The sequence below is a fragment of the Rhopalosiphum padi genome, chromosome 1, assembly GCF_020882245.1.
Source record: "Rhopalosiphum padi isolate XX-2018 chromosome 1, ASM2088224v1, whole genome shotgun sequence".
Lineage (NCBI taxonomy): Eukaryota > Metazoa > Arthropoda > Insecta > Hemiptera > Aphididae > Rhopalosiphum > Rhopalosiphum padi.
Window position 1 is genome coordinate 28,918,102 of NC_083597.1, and position 16,229 is coordinate 28,934,330.

The 16,229-nt window shown below is 25.6% G+C and overlaps 1 protein-coding gene across 1 annotated transcript in view; it reads left to right on the top strand.

Annotated features, from left to right (window-relative positions):
- Positions 1-908: 908 nt before the first annotated feature.
- Positions 909-16,229, top strand: part of LOC132919308 (Ig-like and fibronectin type-III domain-containing protein 1) — a 92,600-nt gene continuing 77,279 nt past the window's right edge. Inside the window, exon 1 of the mRNA XM_060980776.1 lies at positions 909-1,124. The gene's annotated coding sequence lies outside the window, so the exon portion shown is untranslated. The remainder of the gene's footprint in view (positions 1,125-16,229) is intronic.

Genomic DNA, 16,229 nt, shown 5'->3' on the forward strand with positions numbered 1-16,229 from the left:
CTAACTATATATTTTGTCAATTTGTGATACTAAAAAAAAAAAATAAAAAATAAAAAAAATAAAAAACAAGTATCTAGTTCAATGTGTTTTGTATGACGTTTGATCAAATGCGATCAAATTTTTTAAAACGAATTGACAATAATTACACCGTTATTAAAAAAAAAAACTTATTTTCATACCGATATATATTATATATTATACAAAAATGTGCATATATAAAAAAAATGACAATATAAACGATATTTATATTGTCCAATTATTATGTAAGTGTTAAATTTAGACATATATTATGTATCTTTTATTGATTGTTACAATAAAAATTATGTAATTAATTTCAAATTGCAATTTACTAATATAACTGATTACCACCTAACCCTGTTTATACGCAATTATATTATACACGACTCATATTCTGGACCATAATAATTAATATAATATAGTTATATACCTAGGTATAGTGTATTATTATCGTACCTACTGTAAAAATACCCGAGAAAAACTAAGCTTTCAACCACATTGTCAGCGCTTACCCTTTCGAATTTATCCGTTTTCGCCCTTATCATATTATTGCGGAAGACTTTGTGGAGCAATAGTCACTCTTCCTCTTTCGTTCTAATTGCGGTGAGTTCCCCCGGACTGTGCTGCTGATGCTGCGGTGTCGGCGGATACTAAGAAATACCGCTGGGATATTTTATTAAAACTTTTTTTCCGTCCACTGCATCGTCATCCTCCAGCCCGCAGTTTTTAATTGCCCTTAAAATTAATTTCAAAACATTCCCCCGGTGTTTTTAAAACTATTTGTAATAATTCATGGTTGTTTGCAAAAAGGCGATCGCGGCGGCAGTTCGTACCGGGAGGGTGTGCGCGTCACGGCGCAAGAAGGGGCTCCCCGAAGTATTAACTCCCGAGTCCGAACGGCTGTCAGTCGGACGCGCGTCTTGGTCCGTGTTTGGCGTTCCCTTTTCTCGTCCGCTTCGCGTGGTTCCGTACGATATACTTTTTTATTTTTACCATTACGATCGTAACGAGGAAAATAACGTTTTATTTTTTTATTTTTATTATTACTTTTGCAATCTTTTTTCGACTACTTGTTGCACAAAAGTACGAACAACTGAAACTAAATAGTAAGTAATTTATTTATGTATAATATTGTTAATGATATATTTTTATTTATTCACATTTCAATTAAACACTCACCATATTTTAATTTTATTGATATTGACTAATATGTATACCTAAGAGATTATGATGAATTAAATTGTTAACATAAAAAATTCGATGAAATATAAATTCAAACAATTTAATATATCAATACACACTTTGATTAGTTTATGCAGTTTATGTACCTATTATGTACCTAAGAAAGAACTATTATTTAATTTATATAAGAAATGTATACAATTTGACTACTTGATATTAATTTTAAAATAACTTAAAAAAAATATTTTTTCAGTTATTTTTTATATGTCAATCATAATTCTGTACAAATCTATGATATATTTTAGTGTTTTATTACTGTTTAATTATTAAGAAAAAATATAATAAAAACTCAGAACAATTTTAAAATTATTAATTGGCTACATTTTTTCTTTCAAATAAAAATAAGTTATTTAATATGGAATAATATTAACTATAAATTAAAATAAAAATATAAATTAAAAATAAAATAGTTTAGTTTAATTTTCAAACTTATAAATTATAATAAATATAATAATACAATTTTTTATTTATAACTTTAAAGTTAATTTTGATATTTCGGTAAAAAATAATAATCAAGTTCAATTGTGAATGGTTTGTGTTGTAACATTTGTTAATAAATACTTGATGCATTTAATTTAAAAAAAATATTTATAATAACTACAACATTTGAATTTATTATTTTTCTAAGTATGAATTTGAACCATAAACTTCACAATTCTGATTATTATTGAAATTGAGAAGTATTTTAAAGTTATAACATAATTTATGTTAAAGTTTTATTTTTGTTTTGTATTTATAACATAGTAATTATAAAGCTAAAATCAATAAAAAAATGTCAAGAAAAGAAAATATGATTAAGACTCTTATTAAAATATATCGAGTACACTCATCTACTTTGTAATTTAAAACATATTTTTTATTAACTTGATTTTAATTTGGTCTGAAAAATCAGATGTATAATATTCGTAGATATTATCGTGCATATAATTAACGGTTTATTAGCCAAGGTACCACATTTTTTTTATTGTTATAATATTTTATTATTAGCTACTAGTGACTGGTAGTACACTATTAACTTGATATGTTTACTATGTATATAATATTGCAGGTTTTTTAGTATTCAATTTTATTAGTTACATAATATTTTCATCTTAATTACTAAACGATCTTTTTGATATCATACTGAACAATCAAGCATGCAGTTTTCATGTTACAGATGATTAGTCAAGTGAAATAGTACACATATTTTTACGAAATCTTAGACCTAGACCTAATGAAATTAAAATCCTTAGCTATTATTTTGATACGCTCCAAAAATTGTACATAAAAAAAAAAAAATGTGATTAGTTATATCACAACCGTGTGTTGTTCAAATCTATATATTTTCCAATTATTATTGTTTGTCAATGGTTATTCTTTGAAAAAAATAGTATGCGAAACGTTTGTAATCGCTCATTGATTGTGTTAGCTTAGAACAAATAATGTACGATATGGATTCGTTCTATTGAAAGTTACTTTATTTATGTCCCTTTCAAAAAGTTCTGACCTCGTAAATTGAATACTTACACGTCGTTTATTTGAAGAGAAATGAAATGAAACCGGATCTATTATCAACATCCAAGAACAACATAATGCTTTTGTTTTTGTAGGTAATCCTTTTTTGTTTAGTAGCAAACCGAACTGTCGCGAACTTAAATAGGCCGATAGCGGTATATTAGTAGGAGCGGCTCCCCAACATTCCGGCGTATGTTATACATAGAAGTGAAAAAAACCTTAATACACAGGATGAATCCATTTAAAGTGTCACACAGTCGGTGGTGTTATCACGTTCTATTGCCGCTTCATAGTAATATAGGTACCATAGACGCGGCCTCTTCAAGTCGAGGACAAGGCCTCAACCTTCAGCCCGAGAAACGTGACCAGAAGCTCCATGTTTTATACATAATAACAATAATAACGATTATTATAATACATTATCATTTATTATAAATAATGCAAACGTTACAAAATATTCGTTGTGATTTGTATGGTATGTATATGCAGACATAAAAAAAAAATAAAAATAAAAATAAATAGCATGCATAAAAAAGTCTCGTAAAAATTGTACCTACTTGCGTCGTGGATTTTGGACAATAGTGCAATAATTAAGGTGGCTGCGGTACATTTGCATGAGAACGGAATACTGCCGAGGTCAATGTTTTGGATGGATTGCTGAACAACCGGAAAAAAAAAATGAAAAAGATTACGTAGAGTTATATACTGTGTAGGTACATGTATGACGACCTACGGACACCTTGCGCATTCCGGTTTTTCGCGCTTCAGGTTATGCACGAATTAATCATAATACGGGACCATTAAAACGTTGGATCAATAGCCTTTTCTATGTGTTGGATAAGATCATGATTTTTATTGAGAATTGGCAGACCCAACTATCGGAGTATTTGACTGGTTGTGAATAGACAAAAAAAACAGTTTATTTAAAACTTATCAAATATCATTGAAATAAATAAAACACCATATTATTATATTTATATAGTAAAGTTGGTTGTTAAACGATTTTTATTTCAATTATCAGTGCAGTATGATAATTAAGTTACGAATACACTTTTTAAAAATTATGTTTCATAACACGTCATAATATGAATACAATATAAAAATTACAAATGAACCATCTCTATTTGCATATAACTTGAAATTTGAATATCTATAATTGTTTAGAACTATGAATGAGTTTATCAAATTAATGATATATTTTTGAGTAGATAGTTACAAATATATAAAATAAATAAAATTAAAATATTAATTTTTATAACAAAATAAAAATATTTAAATAATTATAATATACAATATAAAAATCGTATTTTTTGAAAAATATCTCGGAAAAATTTTTTTTTTTAATTTGTATTGTACAATGGTTTTTATTTTTTTTTTTACATTTTTTCAATAATATTGAATAATTTCCAAAATTTCCAATATATTTTATAGGGAGATAACATACAGTTTCAACTCCAATTTTAATATTTTACAATCGCGTATATACTTATACCATTAGGTACCTATCTAGAATAAATTCAAACTAAAATTTACTATAAATAACGAAGATTACAATTAAAAATAACTAATAAATAACAATATAATTATAATTTTAAAAATAATTTGTAAGTAATCCTTTAGGTATGTAATTATACGCATTTATTAATTTTATATGTTATTGATGTATGTGTAAAAGGTTTTTTTTTTAATTATGACTATAACGAAATATTTTAAATTTTACTTAATATTATTATAGGGTTAATAATTTTCAATAATAGTGAAGTAAAACGTATAATCAGTCGACCAGATGATTATACTTATATTGATAATATTTTTATATGAAATCTCTAAAATATTTATAATTTATTATTTCCTTTACTTATAATTATGAATTGATAATTTTATAATTGTCATTATTAATTATGATAGATTGCTCAAAGTGAATATAAGAAAAAGCAAGGTTTATAAATTATTTAATTATAAACTACAGTTAAACACTTGTAAAAGTTATACTTAATATTTTAAATATGTAATATAAAATTATTATGAGTGCTTGTTATAAATGTAATAAATGTAAATTTAATCGTCATATTATAATAAACATTTTAAACAAAATAATTACAGAACATTTGATTGATAAAAGTAATGAATAATCTTTGAACTCTTTGCGATTAAAAAAAAGTATTAACTATTACTTAGGTTATTTAAAAGTACTTATTATTGATAAATTCATAGTATTATAGGTTAATAAATATAAAATGTAGTTCAAATATTTTTATAAGTATTTTTAATGTTTTTATATTATATTTGATTGTTTAGATAGAAACTTAAAAAATATACAAACAATTAACTTAATATACGAAAGGTTAGAGCAATTCGATGTTATTATAAATTGTAATGTTATATTTTTACAAAGATTATATGATAATACATAAATTATTTGAAAAAATATTTATTGAAATAATAAAAAAAAATTGCCTTCAGTACAATATAGGATGAAATATAATTCATATAAATAGTCAATAATAGAAAATGTATTTAGAGGTTGATCAATTTTTAATAATTAATTTCAAATTGAATTAAATTATGAAATCGTAGAATATTGAATAAGGAAAAACATTATTTGTCTAACATAACATTATTGCTATTGCAGTTTCTTCACAACTTTCAAGTATTTGTCCTTTTATTCTTTATTACGTAGTATAGATATAATTTATAATTGCCTATTTGTCTATCTTCTAATAATTAAGAAATAGGTGAACTTCATTCAAGGTTGACGATGTAGTGTACCTAAGTTATTTTGCAATCCATATTTTGTGTAGGTGCCACGGAAATTTGAAAAGTGCATAAACACGATCGTAATTTATTGCCGGTTTATAGAACCAACGCCAATTATGCAAAACAATGTTTTGTGGTTATAAGGGTCATTACACGCTAAATTAACCCTTGGGAACCTTTTCGTGTAACTTTCAAAATGTATCTACAATATTTAGTTGGTGAGCTTCCGACAACACCCTAATGAGAAACGTTATTCGAGTATATGCTATTCATTAGACTAAAACTTTCGTTTTAATATTTTTATTATACACGTTGCACAAAGTTAAGAAATAATATTGAAACTTATTCATATTATAAACTACATGTACCTACTTGCATTATTTATTCTTATCAAAGAAATGTATGCAAAGGTTTATGTAATTCAATTGAAGAAATTTGACAAAATAATATTTGCAAATAAATTTGAATTGTAATTTGTAGTTTTTAGTACATAGAAATTTGTCTTGGTAGTGTTTTCAAGTTAAAACAATTAAAAAATAAAATATTTACTAACTCAATAATTGTAAGAGCTGACTGGAATTATTTAAAGTTAGGTATTTTATTGTGAGTTATAAAATACCACAACAAAACGTATTAATAGGTGAGTTGTATACTAATATAAATATCATGCAATTTTATTTGAGCTATCCTTGTATTATAAGTTATAATAATCATTGACTTATGAATCAATAATATTAAGTTATAATATTTACAATTTATAGATTTTAATTCTCTCTGAATGTAAATCGAATAAAAGGTTTAATAATATAATTAAATAATATGCTTAGATATACACAATAATACATATAAATTGTGAGTGTTTGACATTGTCTGTTAATATCTATTTTAACCCTTAAAACGTTTATAATTGTTCTCGTAGGATAAAGTATATATTATAAAAGAAATTATTATATTTTTATAGCTATTTAAAGTTAAACATATTTACTAACAAGGAAAAAGAGTACATATACAATTTAAAAAACTGGACAAAACTAAATTTGTTCATTTGAAAATATAAACTAATGACATTTATTAAGAGGAAATTTAAATATTTAATTTTATTATCACCATAATCATATTATTTAAAATGGAAAAATACGGTAAAAAATAAATGTTTTCAACTTTACATTAAATTTGGTTGTTCATTATGATGTTTAATTTCGTTTCTTAGAAAATATCTATAACTGTTTATTATAAAATAAAATAAAATATATGTTTAATATTTCTTGAAGTTATTTAATTTGTTTTACTCCTAAAATTCTATAATTTTATTGAAAATTTACAGAATTCTATTATTTTTATGTACTCGTACATTGTGCATCTATTATACCTACATTCAAATTTCACCTGCAAAAATGTTGTGTCAAATTTCCAAACGATGGATATACGCTTATTGTTTATAAAATATGGCATGCAAATGTAATTATTTCATTTCCAAAATAGTATTTTCTAAAAAAATTCATCAAATCATTAGATATTACATACTTACTCTTGCTCAGAGTTTGATAAGTATTAATAAGTGATTGGTTTAGGTAGGACAAATTATTGAACGTGTGTAGTTTTAATATTTGTTATTATTTAAATATTCTTAAAATGTGTATTTCAAATCACATCATCAGTCATAGGTCAAACTAGAGTGATCAATTTTTCGAAACATTTTGAACCCTCCATAATATTTATTGAAAATTAGTTCTTACTGGTGAACCTCTTCTCTTAATTTAAATTTTTGTTATTCCTATGTAATCACGTTTGAAATCTTAAATTATGTTGTTCAAAATTTATTAAGTAATCGACTGAATCCAATTTATTTTTTAAGTCACCAACAAACATGATAATATAGTAAATTGAGTTTAAAACGAAAGTTATGTAATGTATATATATAATATATTAACTTTGCATCCGAAATTGATCAACGCTCGGCTTTTAATAAAGATGTGCATTCAATAAAGTTGCAGGGCAGGTTTACTGGTATAATTGTTTTGTCAGAAACGTCTAAGTAAATATTGAACCTTATGCGTTTCCCATCTACTGGTTGTGGGATCTCACACTATGGTATCGAACTTTGCACAAAGTTCTTTTCAATCCGTAAAGTTATATAATTCACGCGTGGCAAACGTTAAAGCTTTTAGTATTTTAACCACATCCGAGTCGACGATAAAAAAATAAAACACAAAGTTTTTGAATTTAATTTTTTTTTTTTTACTGCACTTTCCGGACGTATAAAATAACTTGGTCCGGTTTCTTATTTTTTCGTTGAAAACCACACAATTGAACTTTTATTTAAATGTATTGCTCCTCGTGGAGATGAAATAGTGAAAACAAACAAAAAAGTAGTATACTAAATTTATTTATTTAAAAACTTGGTAGAGACAACTTTTCAAAAAACAAAATATGCATTTAAAATATAACTACGTCCACGCAATTAATTTTTTCACTCTTCTTACAAGATGTGCCTATTTCAAATTATGCATGCAAAATTCAACAGTGATCTTATAATATTATGAAATAATAATAATCAACATAAAAATTATTCCATTCGAATATTATACAACTAGGTAGATTATTTTAATTTTGCAATTTACATGTAATATTATGCACCTTTGAATTTGTATTTCAGTACATTATGATTTATGATGTGTATTTTTAATTTGTTTTATGTAATCTTTTAAACTGGTTACCAATAATTATTTAGTTAACAAGTTCTTTGGACAAAGTATGGTATGAAATAAACTCGAAAACTTTTTTAGTAGGTAGTAGGTATAATTTATTCTTTACACAATTATACAATACAGAACATATAGTACGTAGATATTGTATCTGCTGTATACGACGAGCTTTCATTATTTTTTTTATATTAAAATATTAAAATGTATTTTATTATCTTGAAATTTTGTTTTGTTGTATAAATATAAAATTTAAATCAAATAAGTGAAACTTCCGACCCTAACGCAGCTTGTTATAAAATTATTACAAAAAATAAATAATGAAACCCGCCTTTAGTTGTACTCGCTAATGAATAACACGCTATTACTTGCATCTCTCGTGGTCCATTAAAACTCGATGGAAACACATTGTATTAATAAGTAGGTGATATTTCGTAATTTACCCAAAAAAATATTTTTTAAACAATTGTTGAAATACTTAGAGGATTTGTGGAGAGATTTTATTAAATTATGAATAATGACTAAATATAAATGAACATAAATAATATAATTTATACGATTATTAATTACTATCTGCTATATGATTTCTGTCTTTGCTATAAGATATGAAACACGAAATGTTTAAAAAGTTCTAATAATTTTGCTTCACGATGATATAATAATATTGTTATTAGGTTTACTGGTATATAAACAATAAAATGTATGTTTGAAATTATTGGTTCTCATATTATACAGTATGATTTATAATAGCATATACATGTACAGGGATGAAACATTTCCCTTTGCATAATATCGTTCTTTCGACGTATGCTCGTGAAAGACAGGTATCACAAATCGCTATTACGCTGTATAAAAGAAAAACGCATTGAAACTCCCGACGGTGAACAAGTACGGTTTGAAATAATTGACTACCAAGCCGAATGATGTTAAGATATTATATTCGCGTATAAATATATAATATATGTGTTTATGACTATATGTGCGTGTGGTAGGGAAACAGAGAAGACTATATAATACGTCATCGTAAATTCGTCATGTTACGATAAATTATATTATAGTTGTTAGTTATATAATATAAATATTATTTATTGTTCTACGACAACACGAAAAAAAAAATGAAAACAATAATTGTATATTTATGGATACCTTACAAACCTATTATTGTAGTAAGTTGCATTATATTTCGGAGGAAGTCGTAATTAAAACTTGCATTGGCATTAGGCCATGTGGTTTTATTGATTTCTTCCATGTTTTCACGCATCACCGGTTTCCAGAGAAATAGAACAGTATTAAACCCGTTTTATTGCCAAAAAATAAAATACAAAAGCTCATGTTCGTGTGGTAGAACACGCGCCAATAAAAGAAATATAGAAGACATTTTTTTGATTGTTCAAGTATATATGTGTCCACAGACATAACAAAAACATAATAATGTGCGTAAATCGTATTTTTTTCCACGCAGTCACGGTACAACGAAATATTCGGCTACATGATACGAAACAAAAAAAAAAAAAAAAAATAACAACAACACCAAGGTTGAATAAAATAATATGCTATTTTTTCGCAATTAAAACATAATCATAATTGGTAATTAGAACCATAATTGGTTTTTTTTTATACATAATTATTTTTTATTATAACTATAACGCGCGTTGCAGTTTAAATACAATAATAAACGTAATGGACAGCTCTTCTGCCAGTGCTTAAGGTCAACGCTGTGTATATCCATCATTAACAGAATTTTATTAAGCTTCAAATTATAACATAATTATTCGACTTTTTTTTTTTAAACGACAGACGACAGGTAAATTTAGTTTATAAAATTCAACAAAACAGTGTTTGACTATAAAGTATGCAATGGCTAGCTAAATATCTCTGTGCTGGACTATGCCAATATTTATTTAGTTATTGTTTGTTCGTTTAATTTATTTTTATGTAAATACTCTAGTTACTCTAGATACCTATTAATTTACACTAATTGTATACCTTATGTAGGTACTAATTTTCATTGAAGTACACATTTTATTCATTGACAAACCTATCATCATTCTTTTTTTATCGATCTTAGTCCGTGACTATTTTATAAAAATTAATATTAATCACTCATGTATCAAGCTATTTCAACGAGCACGCGCGTATAATTACACGATACAAAAACGCGTCAGCGGTTTCGATAATATTAAATAAAAATATACCTACATATTATATGCATGCATACAAAATAAAATTCGAAAAATAGCATATTTTTAATATTATCTTACTTGGGACAAACAACCTTGAGATAATATCTCCGGGGTCTTGTGTATAACAACGCTCGTTAAAAACCTGAAAAAGTTCATGCGTGTTCTGCGTTTTTAAAAAAATAAATAATACAATACAAATATTCATGATACGTTTTTTACACCCCTATTTATAGGCCATTTGACGCGAACAGTTTTCATAATAAGACAATACCTTAAGATAATTATCAAAATAATAAATATTTTTCTTCGTACATTTTTAAAAAAAAGTTTGGACCAACGTTCAAGAATTTCATTTATACATAATAACATTTTCACATGATCATATTATTATATTTAAATACTGTAAATTGTTTGTAATATTTAAAATACTTTCAAAAGTAATATTTTCAAAAATACTACGTGGCACCCTCTTTTGGCTTTATAACATCTTTACTTTAAAGTATGATGATACGTGAATTTCTTTGATGTTAAGTCAACAGAGTAAAACGGACAATTCTAAACGTAAAATGTGTCATGTTATGCGTTACTAAAACGGAAACAACGGGTATAACTTTTCTTCTAAGAAGCAGGCGATAATCAATAAAATATCTCTCTCATATATATCGCTGACGCGGTGATCATTATCATTATGTTAAAACCATAAATAGAAATTAATAAAATGATTAGTAATATTATCATATACTTATGCAGTCAAGTTTGATTGTTTCGATATAAAACAAAGAACGATAAATTAAAAAAATTGTCTGTAAATTAATTTAATTATTTGTATAATATAATATAGTTTAACAACATTGTACAACTCATATTATAATGGTTGTATTATAAAATAATAAGATTTCTACGAACCTACTGAGTAGGAAAAAAAGAATGTCACTAAATTGCAATATAATCGGTAAAATTACAAAATTTTAAAACAAAATAGAAATTCTCCATCCGTCTGATAAAATTAGATGTAGGTAACCTGAATTGCTATAAAAAAAAATAATAATAATAAATAGTAAGATTTTGTATTATAATATTGATGATGCAGTGAATAATACTAAAAATGCGATACATCCGTTTTTTACGCTTTCATTTGGTTCTTTAAAAAACAGTAATAATTATACTTGGAGATTATCAACTATACTATAAGAGGATTTCCAAAGTCTAAACATTATAAACATTAGTCTATGATCAATATTATAGCGTGTCCTCCGGATATCCATATAGTCGCGGTGTCCTTGAATGAATAATTTGTGGGTCAATGGTTGAACTTTTGTTCTTAAGATCGTTAGAATGGCCTTTTGAATATTTCAAGGTGGGCATAATATTGTAATACGATCGAAAATCTCGAGTAATATACTAATATATAATAACACGTAGTACGACGTTTGGGTTTCAACGAACGAAATTTGTTTAGCTAAATGGACCTATTTTTAATTTAGCCGGTAACTATATCATTGAACATTGGCTATTATACTCGCGTACACGTAAATATTCGGTTTTAAAAACATTTGCCATTGCAAAGAAGAATCAGCGTAATGAAAAATAATGGCGTATAAATCAAATGACGTTGTAATGCTCACTACTGTGGCTACTATAGCTAAGATCTCGACGAAAATTCATGTCACGTTTGTTACAGCTTCGGTAAAACACGCATTGCCGATAAAAAGCTTTCACTGTTATTTCCTTTGCTTCAACTTAAGTCAACGTACGATATATATTTATGGACGGTTTTACATCTCAATTGTTAATGTGATAATATTACCCTTATTGTGTACTATATATTTATTTTTATTCTCCTCAACTCATCGCTAAATTCGTTTCGCGTCATACCCACCGGTGTAATTCATGTATAGGTATATAGTACTTGGTAAATAGTATATGTATATTAAACATATTAAAATTCAAGTTTTTTGAATGGAGCGCCAAACCTTGTATATTTATTATAACGATGATTAAACGAGTAGATATCGATTTTTCTTGTATAAACACTGCTAATTTGACTTTAAGTACTATTAAACCAGATTGTTATCGTTAAAAATTAAGACTATGGATATTTAACGTTACCAATCAACATCACATTACTATAATATTATGTACTTAGTGCGCATACATTGTACGCTATACATGTTTTATAATGAACTAATTAAAATGGTGATGTATATAACATCATAATAGTATTGGATTTTACTAAAATCTGAAACGGTGAAGTTTCGCCGCATTGATAAGTATAAATTGCTTATAATGCCGTATTTTAATAAAAAAAAAACAACGATTAGTTATTAAAAAAAAAAATTGTACTCTCTAATAAACGCAGAAATACAAAAATTCTTTTGTTTTTTCATTATATGGTATACCTAACACATTTCATATTTATATACGTACTATATAAAGTATAAACCTTGGATTTGAATTAATGCGTGTTTCCCATGTCTATACCATTTGTACAATGACGTTTTATTGCGCATCTTGTTAAAGATATTATGTACCTACAATACTACTATAGTGGTTTCAGTTGTTTTTCACTTATTTTATTGCACAGTATAAGGTGAATATTTTCTTTATTAATCAATTTAACTTAAATAATAAATTATTCACTGTACATTGATTACCAAACGTTTTTTACTTGCTGAAAATTTAAATGGTAATTGACTAGTCGATTTTTTTTAACTTTAAAAATATTATCACTTAAATTTGCGCGTTTAAAACATATTTTATAATCATGTTTTATTTTTTTTTTTTTGTTATCGTATTCCTTGTTGTTAGAAAAGGAACTAATTTATTTATTTAAAATATGTTTTAAAGGATTGAGCTATTTATTATAATGATTAGTGTCTTAAATGCTTAATAAAATGGAAAATGGTTGATTATCATATTATATTTAATTAGTAAATTTTTCAAAAGATATGAAAATTAAATAAATGAACGTCAACATCGGCAGGTAGGTATTTAAAATCAACTGTTTATTGTATCCTAATGCTATTGTAAAGCAAGTGTTTTTTTTTTAATTATCGCCATTAAACAAATGAGATGGGTTTTTTTATATGTATATAATTCGTCATGTAGGTATTGTAACTACGTTATTTAAAAACAAAGAAAAATTATAGTACAACCCATTTCGTTTTTTTTACAATAATATTTGTTGAATCACGACAATCATAAAGTCTTTAGGAGGAACTAAGTACATTATGATAAAATTAGAACCTATTAATTTTCATACTGCTATTGGAACGTTTAATTATTATTATTGAAACATCACTGTAGAAAATAAAACGAAACACGAATCCTCATTAGGTCTTCTATATAGCTAGACCTAGAGTTGTCGTCACCTGTTTATGTTTATGACAAGTAGTGTTGTACACTAGTACGTGTCGGTGTAACAACATTACGACACTTCAATATAATCTACGCAGATGAACCGTTACGAACCGGTTATTAAATGGTGGACAAGGCCACAATTATACAACACTGCATCTACAGGACTAGGGTCATCATAACATACCGCTAAACCGGTTCGGATTAACTTCCTGTGCCAATGAAGCTCTGTTCCAATGTAGTGCCGTCAGCGTCGTTTGCGAAGAATATTTGCAAAAAAAACTCAATTTTGGACTTTTTAATTTAAGGATTTACCCTTGCGCAGTAATTGAGTTAATAAATGTTTAATAGCTATAATATTATAATGTATTATAGTATTGTATTTTATAGCATTACAATTAGATTTATATTATGATATGCGTTTATCATAATATATAAATGCGTAATTTTATTTTAACAAATATTATTCATTTGCTTAACTTTCTTATAAGATTGTGTGTCGTGTTTATTAATTCAAATAATTTTCAAAAAAGAAAAATGTACTAAAAGTATTTTTTTTTTTATCAACGATTTCAGAAATTGTAATATGATACTATAAATATAATTTTTCTTTGAATTTATTATCGGCTAAGGCCATATATGTACCATTGTTTAATTTAGTGTAATTTATACATACTTATTAAGTTGGGTGTTTATTAAATCATGATATAATGATGACAAGTAGGTACGCGATTATTAATTTTTTATTCTCTGAACTTTTTAATGAAATTGAAATGTATGTTTGATGGAAATCATAGAGTACCTTGTACCATTGATTATAGAATAGACTATAATTCCTATTCTATAATCAATGCTTCTAAGTATGAAAAAATAATTTTGATTTTCATTAAAAACATATTATCGTTTTTAGAATACAAAATAAATAATATTTAAATTTTATTATTTTCAATTGTATTGTAAAAATAATACCTATAATTAGTTATTAACGGTAAATCTAAAATTAGCAAAAAACTGGTTATTTAGGATACTATTTATGGCAACTAGTTATGCAACTAACGAGTCCAAAATAATATTTGGAAGTCGTCATACGGTTTGTACGGATACGGATACGTTAATACCATTCGGGTCAAGGTTAATTAATTGTTTGTACTCTTTTGAGTGACGATCGCCTACAACACGAGTTTATAATAGGTATAATAGATTATTAAAATGTTCAAACATTGTTGTATTTACTTTGAATAATGACATAGGCGTTTGAAAACGTATTTAAGTCGTCGAGGTCTTTCTATTAAATGAAAAAAAATAAATTATTTTGATCATTTCAAAATTAAAATAATAATAATAATATTATCAAACGTGTGACCTCAGAGGAAGATCGAATTGTTTAGGTTTTGGTTTTGGTTTGTAGACCCGTTTACGGTATCTCAGTAATATATTAATATTCATGGCTGAAATGCACAGAAATGACCAGAAGGTTGGATTGTATCCAGAACTGTTGTCATCATAAACATATAACCATAGATAGAAGAAAAGGTTGTCTGTACTGGCTTTGTAATCGCTTAAGCTCGTTTACTTTATTGTATAAATATTTTATATTTAATACGTTTTGATTACACTCAAATGCGCATTTTATAAAACATTCAATTCATCATCATCCATATTTATAATGAATAGGTAATCCATGTGTATAAATAATTGTTTTTGTGCTATGTAAAAAAAAATAACTCGTATACCTGCAAACTATTTAATTTTACCGTTTTCTTTGTTGAGATAATATTTATTTATCTTAGTTTTAGATTTAATTTGATTATTTTAACGATGTGGATACTACTATACTATAGGTACACTTGGAATGTCTGACAATTTTAAAACATTATTACCAAACTAATTTTAGATTATTATTTTTTTATATGGTATAATATCTACCAATGAAAAACGAAATGTAGTGTACCGTGTTCTAGTGTTTATGAGCTCTGAAACGTATGTTTTACATTATATTTAGTATTTACTAATAGCATTAATTTGTTGTATAAATTAAGGTATATTAAGTACTTTTAGTATAGGTACTTACATCACCAACAAATTAAAATACTATATATGTTACAGTTAGTTAGCTTATTAATTAATTTATATATTTGACAAATACAGCATTAAACCTACTGATAAGTAATAATTGTATTTGTACCTATAGAGTGTAGATGTTTATAAATAATTTATAATACAAATACATTTAAAAAATTATCACTATCGTATAACTCGCTAAAAATCAAATAATCTTACCGACATAAATAATTAAACTAGTTAAAGTTATAATTGATTTTTTTTTCTTAAAAAATAACTTGTTTTTTTAAATAAGACTTTAATACAAATTAAAAATACATTTAAATTTTTAAATTATATAGACATATATTAAACAAAACGAAGCAGTCTAAATAGAAATGTTGTTGACATTACAAATTAGAAAAAAAAAGTTTGA